The sequence below is a fragment of the Sinohyriopsis cumingii genome, chromosome 3 (assembly GCF_028554795.1).
Source record: "Sinohyriopsis cumingii isolate HCF-2022 chromosome 3, ASM2855479v2, whole genome shotgun sequence".
Classification (NCBI taxonomy): domain Eukaryota; kingdom Metazoa; phylum Mollusca; class Bivalvia; order Unionida; family Unionidae; genus Sinohyriopsis; species Sinohyriopsis cumingii.
This window is the reverse complement of record NC_142963.1, coordinates 23,496,596-23,523,306: the sequence shown is the minus strand read 5'-3', so window position 1 is coordinate 23,523,306 and position 26,711 is coordinate 23,496,596. Positions and strand designations below refer to the sequence as shown.

The window sequence follows — 26,711 nt, the reverse complement described above, 5'->3', positions numbered from 1 at the left end:
TATAGTGTACCAAAAAGATTCTCAATAGACTGTACCAAGACAATTCTGAATAGACTGTACAAAAAGATTCTCAAAAGACTGTACCAGAAAGATTCTCAATAGACTGTACCATAAGATTTTCAAGACTGCACCAATCCTGTTTACAGTGAAAATTAAAAGTGATTATGCAAAAGCAAACACAATTGATTGTATTCAATTGTGGGACTATCTCAAAAGTTGTCACAAGTGTTATTATTAACCCTAAGGGGCCAAGATTGAATTCTTTTACAAATATCTACAATGCATATTTGGTTCAAAATTGCATGGCACATATGTCAATAAGTGTCTATACAATCATTGAAGGTTATGCATACTTTCAAAGCAAAGACTTCCAAAGTGATAAAATCCATGTAACAGCATTACTTCGCATGTTTTATTTAAAGGTATCTCCATTTTAACAATGAATCGTATGTTTGGGTTGTCACAATGACAGCGATATTCAAAAAAATGGTTTGTCTTTTTGCACATGCATTCTACGTATATCTAAGTCTGCTGCAAATGCATTCGTATCCAAATGAGTTAGGAAAGAATTAGTATGCAAAATATAAGACACAAATTTATTTTGAAATGTTGGCTTAGATCCCTCGAATAAACAGAATATAGATTTCCTGAACAATTTTGCAGTCTATAGTTAAGATCCAGATAAAATTGTGATTGCTAGGCTAGCAATGCTAGAAAGTTGTTAATTTTTTTAAGGTATATATGGGTTTGGCAATTTTTTGTATGAGAATGGAACTCACTTGTCAAACTATATGGAAACGTACTTTTCGTATATAATTACTATGCGCAGAGAGGGTAATTTGCACATCAGAGGAAACACAGGACGATGTGAAAATACTTTTTTCATAAATAAAGATTGTGTCAAATTTGTAAAGTTAATATTGAAAATAAATTTCACCACATAACTGCTTGGCTGATGTTAAAAGAATTAAACAGTATATATCTTAATTCTTTTACAAAAACACAACATTAGAAAAAGATTGACGATTGTTAGTAGATAAATTCTGACAATAATGTATCTCTCTTTATTATAAAATCTTAATGGTTAGAAAAACTCTTCTATCTTTAACTCCGGTTACACAAACTTGAGATATCTTAATACATGTATCACATAAGTTCTGTTTTGCTGCTTGTAGGTTTAGAGTTTTTTAAAATTTGTATAGAGAATTAATTTCGTGTGCGCCATATTGGATTACAACTCGGTGTGTATAGCAACAATACTACTACGTTTTTTTCACGTTGTAAGTTTGGATCAGCAACAATGGTAAACTTTTGTGCCGTGTTTGGGTGTGGAAATCGTGCTGACCATGAGAAGACATGCCAAACGTTAGACTTCCCACCGTACGGCAGAAACATGGCGAACAGACACGACAGTTGTTGGAGGAAAGACAGCGCACGTGGCTTTCAAATATTGGACGTTTGCACATAAGATCAGCAATTTCCTGTCCGCACGTATATGTTTTGTGAGTGGTAACTTCAAATAAACGTTGGAAACTTATTATTCATATAGTAATATATAAAAATTGCGGTTCAACTATCACCACCCACCCAACCCTAAACCCCTTCGATTTGCTTTGTTCTCTTAATCAAATTGATAGGAAATTGAAACTAGCATAATTACTAGATTATGGCTAAAAATTCTCATATCTCAGTCTTGGCTGTTGAATATATGTTTACAAAATATATCACTCTTCTTTGGTAGAATATGTATGTATATATGTATATGTAGGTATACAGCCTTGCATGTAATTAATTGTGTGTGCATTTGTATTTTTATTGTCTATAGTTTGTAAATGACAAGCCACTGTTTCTCAAAACGTAAATGCAAACCGTCACTAAATCAAATTTGTCCATGACTGCCAGCAGCATCTTGATAAATTTTAATGATGAATGTTAACCATTTGTGTCATATTACAAATGGGATGTGATTATAGAATAAAGTCAATGAGATTGCAATGTGTTATTTTCTACTGACATACAACAGAGTATTGGATCTGATCAACAAACGGAAGAGACTTGATGCTACTGAAACTCTTGTATCACTCAAGGACATGTTGGCTGATGACCAAACAATTGAGACAGAAGAATCTGCGGATCACAGCACAAGAGAGACCCAAAGCGATATAAAGGGTCACAATATGGAGGCAATTCAACAAGAGTTGAGAAGATTGACTGTGAAAAACATGGAACTGAAGTCAGAAATAGCCGGCCTTAGGATAACTGCAGAGAGGATGACAAAGGAGGGAGAGTATGAAAAAGTCAACTATCTGACTGGTCGTCCCACACACCTGTTAATGCATGTATTTTCGTTTATTTCTTCATACATGACAAAGACTCATTTATCATCCTTGACAAAGTTTCAACAACTGATGCTAACGTTAATGAAACTAAGACCCTTTAAATTTCTTGGTATAATATTCCAGTGTCTACAGCCAATAGTGTTGAGAATATTTTTTAATATCATTCTATCTCTCAGTCTCGTATATCAATCTCTCTCTTTCTCATAAATGCAATGATCGAAACAAATCGCTATCAAGCACACAAGCATGTACCATTAGAAATATATCATTATATCTCTCTGTCTCCTATATCATTCTCTCTCTCTCACACATAAATGCAATGATCGTAACAAATTGCTATCAAACACACAAGCATGTACCATTATTAATATATCATTCTATCCCTCTGTCTCGTATATAATTATCTCACTCTCATAAATGAAATGCTCGTAACAAATCGTTATCAAACACACAAGCATGTATCATTAGAAATATATAAATCCTTCTCTCTGTCTCGTATAACATTCTCTCTCTCTCTCTCTCATAAATGCAATAATCGTAAAACAATAAGGAAAGATCAGAACACGAGACTTGTTTGCATTATGGTTCTTGTATAGATACATTACAATAAATATCATATACCTATGCATGTACCGTTAGAAACCTCTCTCTCTCTCTCGTATATCATGATTTCTCTCATCAATCTGGAAATGGTGATCTATTCCATAAACAACACTTCCGAATCATTTAAGTTTGATTTCCCTGCTCTTGCTACAGGAATTCGTGTATTCAGAGCAATACCATTTTCCTTTTGGCTTTGATGCAATACCCACACATTCAAAATAAAACCACTGAAAATTGGCAATGTTGGTCAACACAGGCAACGATTTGTCCATATTCCGCCTTCTGGCAGTAGCACAATATATGATCTGATGGCAGGTCAACTGCGTTGTTTGGTACTGGTGTTGAAACTTTGCTATTCTGCAGTGGCAAGGTAAGTAGGCTCTGACGGCTTGTCTATTGTATTGTTGGTCCAGATGTTGCCCCTTTGCTATTTTGTAGCGGCAGGCGTGTGCAATATCTGGCCAATAATTCTGTAGGAACTAACTCTGAGCAAATGCAATGCTTTTGGAAGTGTATCTTCCAAAAACGCATGACATTTCTCAATCATCTCAATATGAATTGATTTTCTTGTCTAGACTATAAAGTCTGCATGATTCGTATCACATAAAAATAATATAGCAATGAACCTGGTAAAAATATTCATGTCCTCTGTAACGAGTTAGCCCACTGTTGCAATATCTCATAAGACATAATTTATCAAGGTCAGTTTTACTCAGGTTGAAGTCTCTCAATGTATACCTACACTTTATCTCCATGATCCAATTCTGCATCAGTCGCGTGATGTGATGCCTTTAGGAGATGCGCCAATCTCTGGGTGAGTCATCTGAAGGACAAGACAAGAAGAGTGAAGTTTGTATGACTATTCATCATAGCTTTTGGCTCATTTGTTAACCCCCAACTGGTTTGAATGGATTTACATTTTCTCAAGTCAGGATAATATACGTCTTTTTCATCAGGTAAGCTGCTGGCTGTGTTGAGTTTGTATGACAAACTGCCTTGAATTTTGAAGCAGTTATTCTACCAAATTCTGTGTTTCTGCCAGAGTCGACTTATAAATTGCCCTCGCGTTGCCTGCTCCAATGCTTCTACCTGGGCTCTGGGAACCTCAGTTTTTAATAAATTGCACTGTTTCATAATTTCACATAAAGGAAGCTGATAGAGTTCTTCGTCAAATATATCTGTCAGCAGTTTGGGATAGACATGTGTGCCTCTTTTGGTATAAAGTTGTCACTAAGGGATTGAACTATACTCCTAATGACTGGCTTCACCTGTCCCTTGTTGCTCTCATGCAAGATGTTTATCAACTCTGTCTCTCTGAAAGGGGGTACTTCCTTACCTTATCGTACTCGGGAAGGAATTGTTCGTGTTCCAGTGTCTATTGCCTAATCCAGATGTTTCCTCTTCTGTGCTGACGAGAAGTCGATCTCTGCAACATTTCTGTAATTTATTTCTTTTAGCGGTGTAGGGAATAACCAGTAGGCTGGAGCATATGTTACAGTTTTATGTTCAGGCAGTTTCAGTGTTGCTTCTACCGCAAACATAAGCGATGGCACATAAGAGCACACTTCATCCCAACCTGCCATACAGTCACAGTGTGCAGTGTAGATGGTCCCAATCTTCTCTGCAATAATCCACGGTTGGGTTAATTTTGCTTTATTTTTTTGAGTGGAGTTGATTTTTCACATTCAACATGAATTCAAAATTAAGTGGGATATTTGCTTGCATGGAATAAATAAAGGATACTTTTCATACAGTGGGTGAAAAGAATGTGTTCTCGCAAGTGGCAAATCCACAAGTGAAAATACTAGTTTTTTTAATCCACAAGGTTTTTAACTGAAATCTGAAATTCTGGAGTGTATTTTAAATATGTATGCAACTGGTTACATCTGAATCCATGTTTCTGATAAATCAGCATGACAAATGGCACATAGACTACATATTTAACTGATTCATTTATTTTTGTAGGTGATGTTATTATCTGCATTAATGACAAATGGCACATAGACTACATATTTAATTGATTCATTTATTTTGTAGGTGATGTTATTATCTGCATTAATGACAAATGGCACATAGACTACATATTTAATTGATTCATTTATTTTGTAGGTGATGTTATTATCTGCATTAATGACAAATGGCACATAGACTACATATTTAATTGATTCATTTATTTTGTAGGTGATGTTATTATCTGCATTAATGACAAATGGCACATAGACTACATATTTAACTGATTCATTTATTTTGTAGGTGATGTTATTATCTGCATTAATGACAAATGGCACATAGACTACATATTTAATTGATTCATTTATTTTTGTAGGTGATGTTATTATCTGCATTAATGACAAATGGCACATAGACTACATATTTAATTGATTCATTTATTTTGTAGGTGATGTTATTATCTGCATTAATGACAAATGGCACATAGACTACATATTTAACTGATTCATTTATTTTGTAGGTGATGTTATTATCTGCATTAATGACAAATGGCACATAGACTACATATTTAATTGATTCATTTATTTTGTAGGTGATGTTATTATCTGCATTAATGACAAATGGCACATAGACTACATATTTAATTGATTCATTTATTTTGTAGGTGATGTTATTATCTGCATTAATGACAAATGGCACATAGACTACATATTTAACTGATTCATTTATTTTGTAGGTGAATGTTATTATCTGCATTATCTGTTATTCTCATGTACATGCCCGTGAGTTTCTTTATATACTGAAATGTCAACATGCGAGGACGTGGGGGGGGGGGGAGCAGAGAGAAAGAAAGTTGACGGATAGTGAAAAGATCAGACAGAAGGAGTGGTGGAAAAGAGAGAGAGAGAGAGAGAGAGAGAGAGATGACGATGATAATGATGATGTATATTAAATTTTCCCGAACAATATGATATCTATTTTTGCACGCACACATCCACTTCTTTAACACACCAAGAAGTAAACTGATTGTATACATCAAGATGTTTCCATACTTTAATTTCCTCTAAGGTATTGGACCCCATAGCATTTATCAGATGATTTACTGTATATGAGTACTGAATGCGTGAGAATAAGACCTGCTCCGTACTCCACTATGACTTTGGTATTTGATAGGGTTTCTAAATCATCTATCAGTCTGCATTTACTTATATATCTCTGCTTAGATGTACTGCCTAACGTGCCGATATATCTTTGATTTTCTTTGATTTTCACTGTCTTCGAGATTGTTGTATACTCCACATCCGCATAACAACTACAAGTGTGTCCAAATCCGTTTGTAATCCAATATGGCGGCGCGCTAATGCATGCATATGAAATTCTGACTCCACTAAATACGGAATATATATATATATATATATATATATATATATATATATATATATATACAGCGAAACAATAGAAGAATACAATGCTATCTCTGTTCATTACAATAAACGTTCAGCATCGGCATCAATATAATCAATATATACAGGAAATTATTTTAATGACTAGCGCTTATAAGCGCAAGAAGAACACTGGGGTCATTTTAGTGAGATTTAAAAACTACAGAGTATCAACAAACTCGGTTCTTTAAATTGTTAAAGTAAACTGTACGCTGTGAGTTTCTAATTAGTTCAGACATAGTTCATTTTCGGACAACAGTAAAACAACAAATTTCATATGATACACAAGCTTTGATCTACGTAGTGTATTGTTTGAACTGAAGAACGCAGTGTTGGTGAAATCGAAAGAACTGGATGGAGGCGCTTTTTAAAGCATACGACTGAAAGCTCAAATAAAACATCTGCCAGGCCATTTTAGTGTAAACTTCAATAATATATTGAGAGTGATTATCATTAAACACATCTGCTGGTTACAAGCAGATAGAAGAGAAAGAGAAAACTTTATGTTAACTTTTTTAGGAACTTAAACTAATTTTTAAATTCCACAAAGGGAGATAACCTCGAGTGTTGTGATGTGAACATTTATATACCTTATTTGTTTAAAACCCTTATGGGGTTTTTAGTTTTTATTTCCGGTATGAAACACTGTGGCGGACTATTTATATGGATTCAAGCACATCTATCCCTCTATCCATCAATTTATTCGTTTTTCTTTCTTTTCCCAGAAACTGTTTTGATTTATGCTGCAACGTAAACATGCCCGATTCTTGCTTCTCCAAAACGTTGATATTTTGTCCTAATCGAAAACACGCCCATTTCTATAAAGGAGACGAGAGCTTACATTGGACAGACGAATATACGGCTGTTTACACTCATCACTGGATGACGCTTTGTAATCGGCTGGCAATCTTGACTCAGAACTTCAATGAAAGTACTGTTTACTTTCAACTGTCGAAACTGTATATCAACACCGGATAATTTAGACACTACTGAGAAGGAAATAAAAGAGTTTGGAGATTGTGTGTTGATATAATTTGATTTCATATATTGGTCAAATAAAAAGCTGATAAGCAGCCATTCAAAATCAAATCTAATTGTTAGCATGTTCTTGTACAGCGGGGCCTTCCAAATAGAATTTCGGATGTTAGAAACAAAAATCTAATTGACGTTTTTAGTCAGATTGCATTCAGAGCTTTTAGCATTGTAGAATGTATCTAGATACAACTCTTTAATAATAAAAAGATACACAAGGGACATGTTACGTCGTCATGTACCGAGATCAATATATTTCATTAGCATAGATAAAACAGAATCATCTGAAATATCATCAGCCTTTATCAAAACTAATTAACCTAGATATATCCTTGCAAGTCGTACGTGGAAGTCATACGTGGACTGAAATAGTTACGTAAAGGCGGGGGATTTTGGGAACAAAATGTAAATCGACTAATTGATTTCGAATAATTAGAAACCATCGTATTTTCTCTCTAAATTTCACAAACTTGTTGTTGAAATGTGGAATTTAGGAAGGAAATTTCCGCCAAGTAAGCTTATTGTTGAAGAGAGAATGAACGCATTGCCGAACGTTAATATGTTTTCATGTAAACTCTCTGGATTATTTGCAGTTTTCCTATGTTAAAGGGACAAACTATTTTATGGTAAAGTTGTTTAAATCTAAACCTCTTAAAGTCTATATTCCGGTTAGAGCAGATAACATATATTCGTAACATGTATATCGCAGATTGGCTGCTTATCGAAAGACCAACTAATGATCACACAATTATTATATTCGAATATAGCATCATTGTATTGGACTAATGCGATATTTTCAATGATTTTTTTAAATATCATGCAGCTATTCAAGTAAAACAACAATTTGCCTACGGCTAGTATTGTCCAGTGCAAGTATGGGTATGTAGGAAGTATAGAATTAAACTAGAAAAGGATTCGATTTATTAGAAAGAAAACAAATTCTTCAATATAGGACCCTTGGCATATGATCGATAATACCATGCCCTCCTTTTTCTGTTACTGTTTTTGTTTTCATTAGTACAGTTATTCGAGTGATTCTAAGATCTTTTTAAGATCCAGTATGAGCCACTGGAGACATTTGGCTACGTGTGTTATAAGCCGGGAGTAACACGTCAGCACATATAAACTAATCGAGGCTAAGCAATAATAATATTTCGATTATAGAAATTTATCAGTAAAATACTTTTATTTGTATTTTGTTTGTTAATATCTGGTAAATGAAAAACATCTGCATTATTTGTATTTTAAAAATTTCAAATTGAAAAATGTCTAAATGCAATTTTAGTTCATTAGCTACGATCAAAATAAATAATTTATTCAGTAGTTCAATCCAAATAAATAATGTATTCAGTAGGTCACATAGGTTGCAACTGTTTGTTTATATCCAAAGTTATCTTTTAAACCAATGGTCTCAAACTAAAACCAGCCGCATGACGACGATTCGCAGCACACCTACATATGTCATTATTAAGCAAACATCTAGTAAAATATAAAACATTTAAACATATCCATTATACGTGATTATAGTGATTATACGCTTTACTTATATTTTACTGTAAAGTTTACACGAATTTAAAATTAACAATAATCAGTACTTGGAAATATACGTGTTCAATGTAAGTCATTTTTGACCAATCAGCTGGCAACATTTTGCCTCAACCGGCACATCAATGTTTGTTTTGATATCCTGACATAACGCTAATCTCAGTGTTGTTGCCAACTGATCAACAGTGAGATTTGACCTTAAGATTGTCTTGTTTATTTTCATGGAGAAAAGTGGTACTAAGTCTAGCAACTCTTCTGTTATGTTTACATTGACATCCACACATCTTATACACACTGCATTGTATCAGAAACATCTGTACTCTCATCAAGCGCTTCAAATTCGTGTGACTTATGAATCAAAAGTTTATTCACATTACTCGCTAGCTCAGTAATTCTGTTTGCAACAGTAGTAGCGGACAAGTTTATGCCTTGAAATGGGTTCTTTTTATCAGGACATAAAATTTCATTCGCTTTAACAAGATAATCTTTAACAAAAAGACATTCTGTAAAATGCTTTGATGATTTAGCAATCATTTCACTTATTAGGAAACTTGTCTTTATTGCATCGTCACTTTACATGTTAATGTTCGAAAAGAAATTTCCTCTCTCTTTCTCCAGTGATAACATCATACGTCTCACGGTGCATCGTTACGTAATGGCGACGAATATCATACTCTTTTAGCACAGCTATTGTTTGAAGACAAATTAAACATTGAACTTTACCTTTGGCCTCTGTGACAAAGTACATATTCTTTCACAAAGTACATAAACTCTTTTTTCTTCCAGGAGCTTTCTTTTCTTAGACGTTGAAGCCATTTTCGAAGGGCATAATAATAAAATATTGATCATTACATCCTCACACTAAACATCTTTGTTAAAAGTGACATCTGGGAAAGAAAAATAACTTATAATTATGTACCTTCAGGATGTTCGGTCAGCATCAAGTAACTGTTACAATATAAAGTTGCATCATCAAAATGTGGTGTATTTATAGCTATTGATGCAAGAGTTCGATACTATATGTTGTGATTCTTCTTAATGCCTTCTCATTCGTCCGTTATTGTCTCTTATTACAATTTGTGACGCCAATAACTTTGCCAGCCGCAGGATAAAGCTTGGCGTTCCGCATGCAGCCCACGGGCCGCGTGTTTGAGACTTCTGTTTTAAACAATGCAAAAATGGTGTTTTCTCGTATCCGATTTGGGAATCAGTTTTCAAACTGCCTCGTATCCCATTCTTAAATAAAGAAGAAAAAAAATAATGACAATGTTATTGAGTAAGGAACGATAGAGCTCTGTTTATGGCATCATGCTATTTCTCTTTATGACATCATGCTATTTCTGTTTATGACATCATGCTATTTATGTTTATGACATCATGCTATTTCTGTTTATGACATGCTAATCATCTTTTTTTAAAAACCCACTCGTGTTAGAAAGAAATATCTCTCACAAGTCTATACCACCTATACTTAATCTTATGGGATAAAGAAAAATTCGTATCGTTACTCGTAAGAAAATATAGTTTCTTGTTACCATACGATCCAATGCATACCGTATCAACTCAGGGCAATATACCATGTCTTAAATGTGTTATTTGAGGTTTCTCAGCATCAAGTTTATATATTTATTGGAATGTCTTTTCATATTCTATTGGAAAATGAAACCTAATACAGGACATCCAGGTAAGGCCAGACAAAACTCCCTATATCCATAAAATAAGAGATAGCTGATGATTATTTTTACAGTAATTTGTAAAAGAGATTGCTATTTTTACCCATCCCGTCCTTTCCAGTTCTTGATGATTAATGGTTTTGAGTTTCTGCTTAATAGTATGCATATAATAGTTTACAAGGACGCAATAACTATATATATATATGTACTCATGAACCCGCACATGCTTATGAGAATAAACTACGCAAAGGAATTGAATTATACATTACCTCTGAAAATGCGGATTGCTCTACGTGCTTAATGTAATGACTTGTACAAGGGATATCTGCATAATGCGTAAATATGATAGCATGTTGATATACATATTCCTGTCTATGGCATATAAATCACTTTACTTTGCTCCTTGTTCATCAAAATTACACTGAAGATTATTGCATAAATTCCTCGAGAAATGCTTAATGGCAATTTCACTGATAACGTACATTGACATTTGTAGACGCGATCATTCAGCAGGGTGATCCTGTTTAGTATGGTTTTTGTAGCGAGCTATAATGTAACGGGGAACGCGCCTACTGTTGGGAAGAAGTTGTACTACAAATAAAAACAGGCGACAATGTTGTTATTCATAAGAACGCTTGGGAAAACACCGGCAGGAAAAATACGACATACAAATCCAATAAGTTGGCGTTAACTAAGTAACTTCGTATATAACTTATGCATGGTATGTAGTGTCTTATATTTCAATTCGCACATAATACCTATTTTTGCCATTAAAATATCTTCCTTCATACATGCAACTGATAGCAGTAATAGGCTGTCAAGTCAGATTTGTTTCAATTACATTTTGCGTTATGATAAAATATAATTTTGAAGAAATGTCATTTGTACAAGTCAAAATTTTTAAAAAAGCAGTGTAATTATGGTCAATATTAACCATTTATTGATGTACATTGAACATTAGTCAAATAAAAATGAAAAATGAAGATATTGTATACATTATATTTTGTCCAGATAGGTTTTACCTTATTACAAGGCTGTAAAGGCAGATCACTGATACAAAATCAGGATGTTTGAAGCGAAATTTCACATTGGTCTCTGAGCGAAGAGGTATAGGTAAGTTCCATTGTATACATACATACATACATACATACATACATAGACACACAAGAATTCGCGCTTCGAATCTCGGTGCAGGCTATTCTAGCAATAGAGAGCAATAGACAGGAATGAATCCGTGCCATATCTTTCTCTTAGTACTCTAGATAGATCCAGAATACTATAATGGAGTACAATTTATTCGGAGTTTGTTTTCTTCTTTTAGCAAGGGTTGGTAGATATGTTGCTGCCATACCATACAAGACTTTCTAAACTTCTAAAGGCATGGTTCGAAGTCGCTTCCAATTAAGACACCATTAGAGTTATTGCCCTCCTCGTAGATGAAACGACAATTTCATTACTGTACTTTATAAGCTCAAGCGCATTTTGCTTCTTATAAATATGCCCTGATAACGGATGGTTTTTCTATTTAAAAAGAACAAAAGAAGGAAATAAAACAAATGCTCAATTTAGAGTTAGACAGCTATATTTTGTGTCCGTCAATAAAGAAAGCGGTAGCAAACAAAACCCAAACTCCCCATTCAGCTAGCAGTAGTCTATCATATAGATGTAGTACAGCCCGAATCATGTGTTTCGGGGTAAGAGTGATTTGTAGAAAATTTAAACTGGATTTATTGGAAGGTATGCTATGTCTAATGCCTCCAGCAAAGAGAGACACATGTTTGAAAGATGTAAAATTATTACGGTCAACCGTCTGGGTCTATTTTCCAAGTCAGATGGTAAATCAAAATGCGCTGTGGACTAAATTCCACTTTATATAGTCAATACATCCAATTCTGATCAGCTCAGGTTATTGCCTCAAATGCCTAATATAATTACAATTCACTGGTACGGATAGAGATGTGCCTGTCTGTAATAGTTCATCTGACAGTATTTGGCTTGCGAACGAAATTTGGCTATCGTATAGATGCAGTTGAAATAACAGAGTTAGTCGATGACCAGCAACATTGGTCACGCACTATACACGGCTTTCTATTTAATTTATGGAAAGAAAAAGATAACGTGACTATCTTCCGCACTCGATGAAAAAGTATATTTAAAGTTTTCAACAGCAAACAGCGATGAAGAAATGACAGCTCATCATTCCCTAACAGGAACAAGAGCTTCAAATCATTTTGTGGGGGAAAATGTTATGTATGACAGCAAAATTATCAATTTTACAATTATGAGTTGATAAATTATGTTAATAGTAATTGCTATTTATGATTAATAAATACAAGAATATAAATGTAATGAAGACGAACACTGTTTCAGCGGTTTGAAACGCATTATTTACATCAAAAGAGATCCCATCAGATCATTGTAAGGATTATTAATTACATCAAAAGAGATTATTGTAGGAAGAATGCATGTTTTCGTGGAAAGCTTATACTTAGGAAATTGTATTAAAATGTATCGTTAGCTATTACACAGTAAAATACCTTGCTGAATATGCGTCTGCGAGTTCCGAACGTACCACAATGAAATATTAATATAAATAGCATCGAGTGTTCAATTTTTGAATCTACGTCTGCATATTAAAATCACTCCATAAGCTTCGTTCTCTTAACATTGGATAACAAAGTCCATAAAAGTTGCCTCACACAAGATATTGTACATGGGAATTAAGTTCTACTCTGAGAAAACGAAGCAACATAATCAAGCTGTGTCTTCTTTTACCTTTTCCAGATGTTTGATTCGCGTTGTTCCATTGACTCAATACAAGATAGACGGTATCTTTAATCTCTTTTTACACTCTAGTCCTAACCATAGATGGACAGGATTATGTAAATAAAAGAGATCAAAGCCACCGACTATTCAGGATATGAGAGAGAGAGAACAAAAACAATGCAACAAGAACAACAGGAACAGCAATAATAATAATGGAATAATTTTCTCCTCTGCAATTTTGAGTACTTGAGCGCCGAGGCTCTTACTAATCTCAGTCATTTTTCTTATGTCAATGTCACATGATAATATTTGATCAATGAATTGTGTATATCAATACCATACTTATCGCCATGAATTCAGGCCACTGTATTACCCTTATCCATATGTGTTGGTCTTGTTCATTGTAACAATGCTAATAACAATATTAATAATAATAACAGTAATAATAATAACTTTGATGGGAACAATAACTTTGATGGAAACAATAACTTTGATGGCAATAATAACTTTGATGGCAACAATAACTTTGATGGCAACAAGAACTGTAAGACTAATAGTTTATTAATGATATGCATTTCATTTCCTATTTCAAATTTAAGCAAACAAAAATTTGTCTTTTCATGCGTTATTTGCAAGAAACACGATTTACTGATTTTTTTTTATATAGAAGTCTTCATTTATGAAAAGGTAAAATTATAAATCCATACTTCTGTATCTATGCCATGCGAAACTGATTTATAAGTAATAAAGGATGATGAAGTACACATTGATTGTCTACCAATTCCCTTTGACGCTTTATCTACTTTTAATAAAAATGGCTGTATACATCTCAGTTTCGAATTGCTTTAGGAAAAGTTCAGAAAATTTGCAGAGTTCACTGGTTGCGTTTGAAACTTATACATAATATATTTTAATAAACACAAAATAATATTATATTTTTTAAAATTTGGCTTAGCTCTAGAATTATATTGAAATTTCAGTATCGTACTTGTTGCAATTCTTACAGTTTATTTTACTACAGGCATACAGACGGTTTAAGAGTTTCTTGATCTCCCTAGGACATTGTCAATAATTTCATTTTTGTTTTCAGGAGGGATTTGCTACACATATTGGATTTAAAATCTAATTCAGAAATTTTTTTATTATATATTTTATTTACTTTAATTACAAATAAAAAAAATTATTCATCTTTTTAATTCGTCATAATTATCACTGTACTTTGCCGACGATCTGGAAGTACATGAATTATTTGTCACTTAAAGTATCATCAAGTATTATGTCTCCCCTTCTTTGTTTTAGAAGCACTAAGATATGTATATATATCTTCAAAACAGTAAATATTTTAATAATTGTATTTCGTTTCGCTTACTACTCAACGTGTTTAACCAATCTCCAGACATTCTGGCTTTTAGTGCTTTGTGACAAAACAAATCTCTGCTACACCAAAATTAATGCATTATCGTTCACAGTAATATCTTATGATGAGTGATAATTTCCAGTAATTTCTAATTTTACCACACGTCTGCACAAATAACACATTGGTGTGCACATCGAATCTCCTTGCCGATAAACTCATTGTCAGTAGGGTAGCTATTGAGTCATTCTGTATAATACATGCTCCTGGGCCTTATAAAACGATTATAGCCATGTAACTATTGATTCACCAAAATTAAAATAACCAAGTACTCTAAGAATCATGGCCTTAGAATCAGTACTGAAAGCTTTTACGAAATCAGTAGATAATATTAGTCGGAGTATAATTAACGTTGTTGTATTGAGAAGAGCACAAATATGCCTATGCTTTTTCCGACATTTCTACCTGATATAAGACCTTCTGGATCAAGATGATGGAGATGAAAAACAATTTGTCTCAATATTTTATCAAAGAAGTAAGGATTCGGTCTTCCAAAACTGGTAAAGCGATATTTACCATTCAAATAAATTTGAACTGGAAAAGATAGAAATCATGTGGATTGATTTATCATATTTATCGAGGATGTTATTCGATAAATTCAGTAGCTCAGCTCACACACACGCTGAAAGTAGAAGTAGGCAGAACAGGTTCGAAATAAATAATAGTTACTGTGACTTATGCCGGAAAAATAATATTTCGTTTTAGTTTGTCCAGCCTGATCATTTAAGAAAGAAACACTGTAATGAAGTTTGGTTTCTATATCCGTCAATATATTTTTTTCTTCTCCCGCATAAGTTATAACAATATATTAATTAATCAGAAATCTTTCTTATTATATCAATTCAGTATTTCCCCTATGGCAATATATGATAACTCATACGAATGGTGAATTATACACCTAGTGGAAGTGGTACAATTCTACAGTCTTAAACTAATAAGAAGAAAAGGCGAAAACCACTAAGTTTAGTAAAAATTAATGAATAATGTATTTCCCAAGTATACAAAAAAGAAAATATTAAATTAACTTACAGTACCGTTAATTATATCACAAGTCCGAAGTTATAGAGCGTTCCGAATGAATTCCAGTGACGTTCTGAATGAGTTCCAAGCTTTCATTTTCTGATATACCAAGAGCATAGAATGTGTCGATGTGCTAACTGTCTTGATGTATCAGAATGATATGGTCTAGAATGTATTTAAATGAATTTACAATAATCCAAAAATAGTGACTTGGTACAAAAGAATCAACAAGTACTTTGTAATTTCAGTGAATAAAATTTAAATAAATAAATTATCTCAAATAATAACTGACACAACTAAAATACTGATTCCACTACAGATGTTAAGATTGGAATGAATAATTCTAATGTAAACAACTTTATTTAAAACCAAGACACAATATGAGGAACAGAATGAGGGTCAAAAGTTCATTTCCAGAACATTCAAAGTTGAAAACAAGATCAGGTCATTTACTTCAATTTTAGTAAAGAACATGACAAACATTACTTAGACGAGGGATTCCCAATGGGGTTACCAAACAATGTCAATTTGTTGACGTTTCAAATCAAACGGGAACGTTTTTAGTCACACGGTCGCCATATTTGCACTGGCTAGTCCATCAAGCATCAGATGTTATGTAGTTCACCGTCTTTGATAGTCCAATAACTCCATACATTTTGGAGTTACACGACTTTGAGTTTCACACTACTTGGTCTCCTTGGGAAATGTGGACGCATGCGTGACGAAAAACATTGCGCAGCGGCAGTCTTAATGGACCTGTCCATGCCATCATATTGCCCGCCACAGATGCTTTTAACTTGAAAGAGGGATGATTATTAAGCAAGGGAAATGCCTGTAATCTAGTTTTGAACCTACCTGTTAAATCGAAAATAAGAAAACCTCATAAGCTTTCACAGGGACCCGTTCAAAATAATAAAGGGAATTCTCAGGGATCCGTTCTTGGACTTTTGTTATTTAATATCTTCATAAGTGATATACTTCAGTTCGTAAGACAGGCAACACTATAAGACAGTACAGATGATCGACTACAGGTATTAAAGCACAATGGTAGATATTTGACTTTAAATGGAGCATTAGTTATATTTCGTTCTTTCATTCGTACTAACTTTAAATACTGTCCTGTTGCAAGGCATTCTGGTAACAAGCAGACTACTCCTAGAAAAAGTATAGTTTTGAAATCTACGTTTCATCTACGAGGACGGAAATAACTCCTATGATGTCTGGCTTGCAAGTAAGGAATTTCCTACGATCCATTTATAGCGACTTCTTACCCTGGGTTTAGAAGTTTCAAAAACCATGTATGGCACGAGGCCAACATATCTCTCAACCTTTTTTTTTAAAGTAAGAACTTTTATTACTGAAATTTAAAACCCAAGCCACACACAGGTGGATTATTAGCATATCACAGTTAGTACAATTTTATAAAGTGACATCAAAAACATATGGTGAAACACGTGACCTAACTGGTCAAGGTTTACAATCAGGGGATGATGATAAAATTTTCGGAGAAAATGAGAGAATATTTAGAGACATTAATTGTATCATTATGGTGATGTTTAAAGTAACATAAAATTACGTGATTTAATTAATTTGGTATTATTATTATTATTATTATGTTCTTTAGCTCACTGTTACCGTAATTTCATATCTGTTTCAGTGTTCAATACATGCATTACCATCCGTCTTATGTAATGTTCTTATGATACTACTGCGAGAAGAATTTTGATTCCAGCTTATAGATTCGTGACACTTTATGTGTCTTCTCCCAAAGATGCTTTTATGCAAACATGTTATCAATGTCATGCGTAAGAATATGAATGGCCAAAGAGTTGAATCTTACTTCATACCTTAGCAAATTAAAAGAATGCGAATCCCTCCGCAGAAATGACACAAATTTGGATTCTACGATTCATACTGTATATTATTAATACGAATATTTCCTTGACATTGTTATCTTATCGTATTATCTACTGCCCTCTCCTTCAAATATTGTTGCAAGCATTAGTGAAATTAATGAAAGTACAAAATAGTCTCAGGTCGCAAGTTTTTTAAATGTCAGTACGAGAATGAAGACACAATATATGATCTGTTGTTGATCAGCCTGGCCTGACTCCATATAGCTTTCCTTTACAAAAAATACCCTCGTGAAAATGTTAAAACGTATGAAACTTTCTTCAAATGCATACCTAAACAGAAGCTTATAACCCATTTCCCGTTATTTTTTGGTTTAATTATTAATTCATATCAAGCAACCCGAATCAGACCAGCGTCAAATATTATATTATATTAAAACCAAGACACATGGAAGGACACAAGCATTTCAGACCAGTATCAAATATTATATTGTATTAAAACCATGACACATGGAAGGGAACAAGGATTTCAGACCAGAGTCAAATATTATATTATAGTAAAACCATGACACATGGAAGGGCACAAGCATTTCAGATGTACATTTGAGTTGTGTTACTCTTAAGAGTCAATTATACTATATAGAATCAGATAATTACATCTGAATTATCGCAAAAAACGTTTGCAATATCTCCATCCCCGAATTGTGTAATGAATGTGTAAGGAATAGATGATCCTATGGATGTATGCTATTACTTGCGTGGTATTGTGGCATAATTTGATTGGCCGCTGGTATACCTGGCTGGGGTTATAGATGTTTCCAGAGTAGTAATTAGTTTCTTGTTTCTTTTTTGCATTTTAGTCAGTATAGCTGTGAATGATCCATATTTTTATCAGTTCCAGTACGCTTCTTCAATATTCAGTCTTTTTGAAATTCTTATTCTTTTCGTTGAAATGCAACAAACGGACAGTAACAATTTGACGTTATGCTAAAACGAATTCTGATGAATTTAACTGATATCGGGTGTCAAACGTACGGAAAGATTAAATATAAAAGCGTTTTGGCTCTTATTATTGTCATTTAAATCCTAAATTCTTTTTACCTTGCTATTTTTGATGCAGAAGAATAATTTCAACAAATCTGGCTGGAAAATGTTGGACGAAATATTTAATGTCTGATCCCCTCTCTAGCCACTAGACATATGCTTGTATATAAAATTTACCGGTTCACACTAGTCATTGGATGATCAAACAGGGGTAATACTGCAATTGATATCGAGTAATTAATTATTATTCTTAATACTAGGCATGATTAAAGCGTGCCTCATAATAAACCAACCATAAACATTCTTCAAATCCTCCCCACCGTAATCCAGCAAATCAACCATATCGAACAGTTTATGGTTGAATAACAAATTTAAGTCATTATGGCCTGACATAGCAAAACAAAAATCAGTTTAGTGTTTTAGTCCTATACAACGGCTTCTTCAGCGCAGAATAAATACAAGATTTAGAAATAAATATCTATGTTGAGAACTTGATTTTTGTCTGCAAATCATTAAACAAATCTCTTTGATGTTAGACCCAACTTTGCTACATTACCAAATTAAACAGTCTTGTTATTCAAATGTCACGTGCCTACATGTGCATGAATGATATAATGGTACAGAGTTTATCTGTCTGGACGAGTTTATTCCGACAGAAATTGCTTTGCTTATGACATATGGATGCCATAAGGATCCTTCTTATTGATAATTTCATTGTTATCTTATATTTTTTCAATATAAGAAGTGACAGTCAATCACTTGCTAACAATAACAAAAACTTGAGATTTTGTACGGCAAAATGTTCTGCAACTAGCAAAACTATTGTCGAGTTCCTATTTTTATGCACTTGTTATGTGTAGCTAAAATTATTACCAGTTGAGTTATAAAATATTTTCCTTGCACTCCTGTAAATTTGATAGTGTTTTTGCCAAGCTCTGGCATGACTGTGCGCTGTGTTTTTTCACTTATACAGTAAATGTTATGGCTGTTGGGCAGTTCTTGAATCTTATATATATTGATATGCGTGGATATTTTTACCGTGATGATTGCTGTTTCGGTTAAGTAGTCGGGCAAGATTCTTTATCCATACGTAGTGCGATATCGATTCCATTTCTTCTTTTCACTCAGCAACAACGAACAAATCTGAGTTTGTCCAGTTGTACATGAAGAGATAGTGCCAAGGGATAGATATCTTTTTTGTAAGTGAACACATTAACAACGATATTTTGGTTAAGTGTTTCAGATTTCTTCAGTGTGGCATTAGTAACCTGAACAGGAAATTCAGTATCATGGAAAATTAGTTCACCCAGAAGTTGTTAGTATTTTCATGGCATATTTGGTGATCACTAGATATGTTGCTGGCAAAAATTGCCCAATCAAAACATCTGTTGTTAAAGTTTTCACATTTATAACCGAACTTGGCTAGACCTAGTCTGGTGTTGTTATTTAACTGGATCCACGAAACAAGTGATATTGTGACAGATGGGCCTCGATCAGAGAACATCTTTAGAGAGTCCACCCCAATCCTGCATCTTTCAGAAACATGTCAGCCACAACAAGCGCAAATGAGTCAGGCAAATGTCGCACCTACCCAATAATGTTAAACCTCTAGTGAATTTCATCCACATTTTGTGTTTAATGAGAGCGTCTAAAATTTTACTTATCTATTTACGCTGTCTCTTTTTTTCATTCACAGTGTAGTGCCCTTAGAAAACACATTGAGTTCGGATGCCATTTCTATACTTATGGACCCAATGCATTTCCTCAATTAGCCTGCTCTTGAACCTATTCCTCAATGACCTCATCCAAAACGTCACTCGGTTCAGACGAGTTATTATGTTTCTTTTGAGGGTGTACTGTTTCATGCACAATAATCCGCAGATTCATTTTAGTTTTATTTCACTCAGACATATGATCAAGTTTGTTTAGTTCGTTTTCAAAGATGGCTGCCGAATTCACAAACTTATCAATGTACTATGAATTTGTTTCGGAAAATGTGTACATCTGTTGTGCTTTTTTAATTAAATCGTATGATGCATTCAAACGATACGGCGATCTCAGTTTATTTGTCACGCATTTGACATTCTAATTACTTGATAGGTTAACGCCATTATTACAGACTTCAATTAATTCCTTTAGCATGTTTGGGGAGTCAATAACTTGGTCACCACTCAACATTTACATATTATGAACGGTAACAAATATTTCTTCAATACTATACTTTTCTTTATGTCAATTACAGAATCCATGTGTAGAATTGTTCTGGACAACATTAAAAGTGATCAACATGCAGTCACATATATGTCATGGGAGAAGAGTCGACGATGGGTGCTGGTGGCCCCAAGAGGCTCGTTGGTGCATAAAGTCCACATTCATACTACTACTTTTACGTGTATAGAAGTATTATCTTGCTTCATGTATATTTTGTGTTATTCATCAGACTTCATTTGTGTAATTTGTTATCTTATGTATGTTAGATTGATAGTTAAAAGGAAGCTTTAGTGTATAAATCTTTCTTTCTTTTATGAGGGGAAGTCTTATGTATATTTAATTTGCACGTTTTGCTAGGTTTTTTAAATTCATTATATGCTATGGATAATTGTAGTTTACACTTGGCCTTGTCCAAAATCAAGCTAAAGCCACTGATGCTGTTTTAGTTTGTAAACAAATGATACAAAAGCTAATGTTTGTATAAGAGTTGGGTTAGATATTAGGACTACTATCAATAGCAGTAAACATTTATTTAGGTCGAGGTATAGGACATTGGTATTTCCCATAAAAATACCTAGCCTAACTGATGTTTACGAAATCCTTATTATAATTTTAGTAACAAATTTTATCATGCAAACATCTCAGAGTGTTCTAGAATGGACAATTCCTTTAAGTCATAAAATGTCTAGAAAATACTAATTGTGACTTAGGTCAGGTATAGGGATTTTTAATCTTCTTTAACTCAGTCTTTTCTTGTGGCTATAGATATGAAAGGTTTATTGTCCAGATTCCTTAACATGACCGAATTTTGAACAAATGTCATTAAATTTAGGTTTTACGTCATAATTTGAATGGTCACTGAGCAGGATAGGAACAACTAAATTGACTAAATGATTGACAAGGGTATCTCTATCAGCATACTCTTAAACATTTTTACATAGTTGGTGACGGAGTTAGTTCGGTTTCCACCTCCCAGAAGTTTGGATATAATTTAAATCACTTTCATTTTAACTCTGTAAGGATTATAATAGTTATCATGAACTGGATTTTGAAGTACTGGCAAGAAAGACAGAAGAACTTTATCACCAGATTGCAAAGTTCGTACCTTTATTGTTTTGTCATGACTTAAATTGAGTTTTGAATGAGTAGACAAGAGATTATACTTTTCTACCTCACAATCAGAACATAATCAAAAGGATTAATATCCTAATCCTCTGTTAAAAGAAGTACATTCTTTAACAAATTTAATAGTCCATGGGCAATATGTCAAAAATGTAGTTCTAAGGAACCAAGACAAGCAATTTGCACAAATAAAACATGAATTACAATAATTGGAAACATCATTTTTAATTTCCGGCCAATAAAAATGACGTCAGATCTTGTGGTACGTCTTGCTGAATCCGAAATGACGAGCTAATTAAGTTTCGTAGGCTAAACTAAGAATATCCCGTCTATGCTACTTAGGATAAACAATTTGATAGTTAACTGACCATTCCTCACCAGCGTGTACCTCAGGTGGTCTACATAAGAACCCCATTGTTCCGAAATTATCAGGTTGGTACCTCTGCAGAATCAACTTCGCTAATAGCCTTCTGAAACAGGCGATATATGAATAGTTTTCCTGTTCGATGACAATGATTTGTTTGTCATCCTGATTAGAAATGAGAGAATGAGTGCTTAAAAGAGGACCACTTTGATAAATACCATTTAATCGATCAGTACTAGGAACAAAAGTGACCTCACTTAATTAAAAGCCTGACCAGCAAATGTGTCAGTTAAAGGAATAATATCCTGATCAGAATCATTCTCAGGAGCTATATTTGCCATAGCTCTATTAACTGCACAAGCAATAGGATCAGTTTATTTATCCAAACAATTCTCGTCTGTTACACGTAGATTAGCCAAAACCTAATCTCCAGACTAGTCATTACCTAGCAATAAATGAACACCCTCAAAAGGGCAAAGAAATCACACCGCCGATCGTCACTGGCCCTGAAACTAAGTATGGTGTTAAGTTAACATTATGGAGTGGAATCTGAATAAGGTCGCACTCTACTCCCAAACAAGAACACTAACGGAAGACTTCTCAAACAAAGGTAGAGAACCTGATAATAAAGGACTCTGAGAAGCTCCTGTGTCTCCTCATATTTAATAAGAATAGTATTGACCGAATCACCAAAAAGCGATATAGAACATATCGACAGGAATGGTTATAAGTATCCATAATAAAATCATACTTTGTTTCGTTTGATCCAACAATTGTATTTTTTCCCTAGTACATGACCGTTACCTTCACCTCCGAGAAACAAGAACAGCTCTGTCTTTTTATCACTACCAATTATCATTCCACGCGTATGTGGCCTATGAGAATACGACAACTGCTAGAATACTGTAAGCCGACGTCACTAACTTCTAGAGGTAACAATCTCATCTCAGGCCAATAGTTATAATCTTATCAAAGAGAGACATTCGGAGTAATGTGACATCATTTGGGTACATAAATGTAACTTTGATGTGCAGGCTTCAATGACAAAAGGTGTGAAAGAGACAAAATAGCATATTATTCTGAAGTATGCAAAATCTCCGCTTGCACGAATAGCAATAGCACAAAGCTTATGATATTGTAAGCATTATTACAGCAACAATTTGGCAACATTTTGGAGAGTATTGCCATTATAGGCAGCAAATAAGGTTTGTATCTATGCAATAGCCACGTTCAATAAGGGTTGTTATCTCCCCTGATTTATTACCTCCCCTTGCCTGCTCTTCATAAATAAAGATAAAATTGACCTGTTCACAAAATTTTGGGGAGCAAAAATGGCAGACGCAAAACCTGATGTATCTGAGAGAAAAATCTATACAGTTCGTAGTTCTTACAGACAGTATTGATGTGTATGCAACAATTACAGAGGGAAATGTGTTAACAATAAAATAATTGCATTACATTGGTTTCCAAATGATAAAACGCTGAAAACCGCATGGTTGAAACGCATTCGGATTGTGAGTCCCAAATTTGTGTTCTCAGAAAAGAACGATCATTTGTGTTCAACCCACTTTAAGGATGGAATGTACGAAAGAAAATCGGCGCAGAACAACTTGCCTTCGCTTTTTATTCTGCAAGATGGCAGATTGAAGCAATTTGAAACAGCTTGGGTAAGAAAATTAAACTCAAAATATTTTCATGGCTTGCCCACAAAATTTCCCGGGTGTTATGTGTTTAATTTGTATTGTTTGTTGGCTTTTATCCATGATTATATGTTATTCTATGCTTATTTTAGAACTGTTATGACCATTTGGGATTTAATTGACAATACTGTAAGTTCTTTTTTATATTTTCACTTTGTATTCTAGGGAAATAAATTGTTTGTTGAAGTTTACAAAACTTGTTGGTTTTCGCTTATTTATTATAAGACCATAGAGTCGTAACACCGGGTACTTTATTTAAACTGTTGGAAGTTAGAAAACTTAACATAAAAGTATTGCTAATAAAAATAAAAAAACGTTATAAGATTATTTGCAAATAAAAATAATGCATGTGTCAACCATATTTTTTTTTCTTTGCTATTGGGCCTGGGACTTTTCGGCAAATTAATCCTGTATACCTTCTTGATGGAAACAATTTTACATACCAAAAAGATAACATCTTTGAGCAATTTTTTAATAGAACAATTTTTCTTCTTTCAGATCTATGAGCAACAACAGCAAGTCGAAATTCAACCAGAAGTGGAAGAATCAACATCAGATGAAGAGGAGAATTTTAACACACCATTTTCATCAAGGTGCAACAGTGAAAGTCTGTCTTTTATGTTTAATGACTACGAGGGACGTATTGATGATAGTACAATAAGTTCACGTTTTAATAAAGAAACACAAACTGTAAATATTGGAGTAAGTTGTATGACACAAACTGAAATGACTTTTAAAATACAAAAACCTAAAATATCAAGGACAATCCGTACACAAACTGACATCTTGGTGACCACAAACGAAGTTGGCGTGCAAGTTATTAGGCCAGATTTGACCATTGAAGATATTAAAAGCAATGAAATGTGTATGTTTTATACAGGGCTACCAAATGTAGACACATTCAATCTATTATTCAACGAATTATATGATGCTGAGGTAAGAACTCACCGTAGTGGCAATGGCGAAAATCAAGGACGGCCAAGATCATTAAGATTAGTTGATGAATTTTTTCTTGTGTTGATTTGACTAAGACTTGGATTACTGCTGGAAGATTTAGCCAGAAGATTTCGTGTGTCCAAATCTACTGCCAACAACATTACAAGTCGATGGATTTCTTATCTTTCTATAAAACTATCAAGCCTAACACATTGGCCAACGCAGTCTACAGTATTGTCAACAATGCCAGGGAAATTCAGATGTAAAGATCCTAACTGCAGACTTATTATTGATGGTACAGAATTTTATACCGAAACGCCACAGTCATTAGGTCATAAATCGTTAATGTGTTCACATTGCAAGTCGCATATGACATGGAAGGCATTGCTGGGAATCAGTCCATCAGGAATGATAACATTTGTGTCCGACTTATGGTCAGGAAGCATCAATGATAAACAATTAGTTACTAAATCAGGACTTCTCGACTTGTGCCAGTTTTGTGATGCTATTATGGCTGATAATGGCTTTCTGATATCTGACCTTACAAGTCCAAGGGGCATTCATCTTATAATTCCACCATTAAAAAATAAAATATTTAACCGCCGTCAAGTTGAGGAAACAAGGAGAATTGCCAGTCTCAGGATTGATGTGGAAAGGGCAATAGAAAGAGTAAAAAACTTTCGTATTCTTCAAGGAATTATGCCAATTACTCTTTCAAAACAAGCTTTAAAAATTTTAAAAATATGTGTTGGACTGTCAAATCTTCTACCACCACTAGTCCATGATGGTGATGAGAACTGAACTTTAGACAGGCATGCCCAAGCTTCTTAATCAATTTTCTTCTTAGAATCGTTTGGCAACGATGGAATTACTTTGGCCTTCACATAGCAATGCGAGCACTCCTGCGAAATTTTGTGATATGCAACTGAGTGCATATGTCTGTCTTCTTAAAACAACTTTAGCCTTCAACTGCTTCTTGGCATTCATTATTTTACAATCAACTGTTCTTGAACTGTTCAATACAAGATAATTGCACAAATCTTCTGTTCTGAACAATGGCAAATGAGTCAAATCACTATCCCATAAGCCGTTTAAAGTCCATGGTTCCGGAATCTTTTCTCCGAGAGGCGTACAAAATATTTCTGCATGACGTTTCTTGTCATTCTTATTGTCGTCTATGTGTATTTCATGTAGCGTACGCGTGCCTAAATTGACAAGTCCTTGAGCACGCTTGACCAATTCAGATTTATTCCCTGACACGTGTGCACCTCTATCTCTTAAATAAACCTTCAATTCACGAACTGATAGCTTGTCAAAAGAGCACGGGTCAGCGATACCTTTGTTAGACGTCATTTCATCTGATGTTTTGCTCACCGGAAGTATATTTAACAAATAGCGATAACTCGCGCAAGGGAGTTAACAACCCTTCTTAAACGGGACTATAGAGGGACTACGGTAATGGAACGGTTTTAGAAAGAGATATTTTGCTTTATTAAATCCGGGACAAATAAATAAAAAAAATAATGATATTCATACATATTGTCATTTTAATCACAATGATTGCATCTTCTTTACTCAAACGTTATATTATTCTAACAACTAGTTTCAACGGTGAGTATCTGATTAAAGTTCAAAACATAAAGTTTACCATTTATCAGTGGTAAATACAGATTCCTAAATAACAGTAATCAGTATTT

At 34.0% G+C, this 26,711-nt stretch overlaps 2 pseudogenes; one reads left to right on the top strand and one right to left on the bottom strand.

Moving 5' to 3' along the window:
* Positions 1-1,994: 1,994 nt before the first annotated feature.
* On the top strand, positions 1,995-25,815 carry LOC149802538 (uncharacterized; annotated as a pseudogene).
* On the bottom strand, positions 25,815-26,367 carry LOC149802537 (uncharacterized; annotated as a pseudogene).
* Positions 26,368-26,711: the final 344 nt, after the last annotated feature.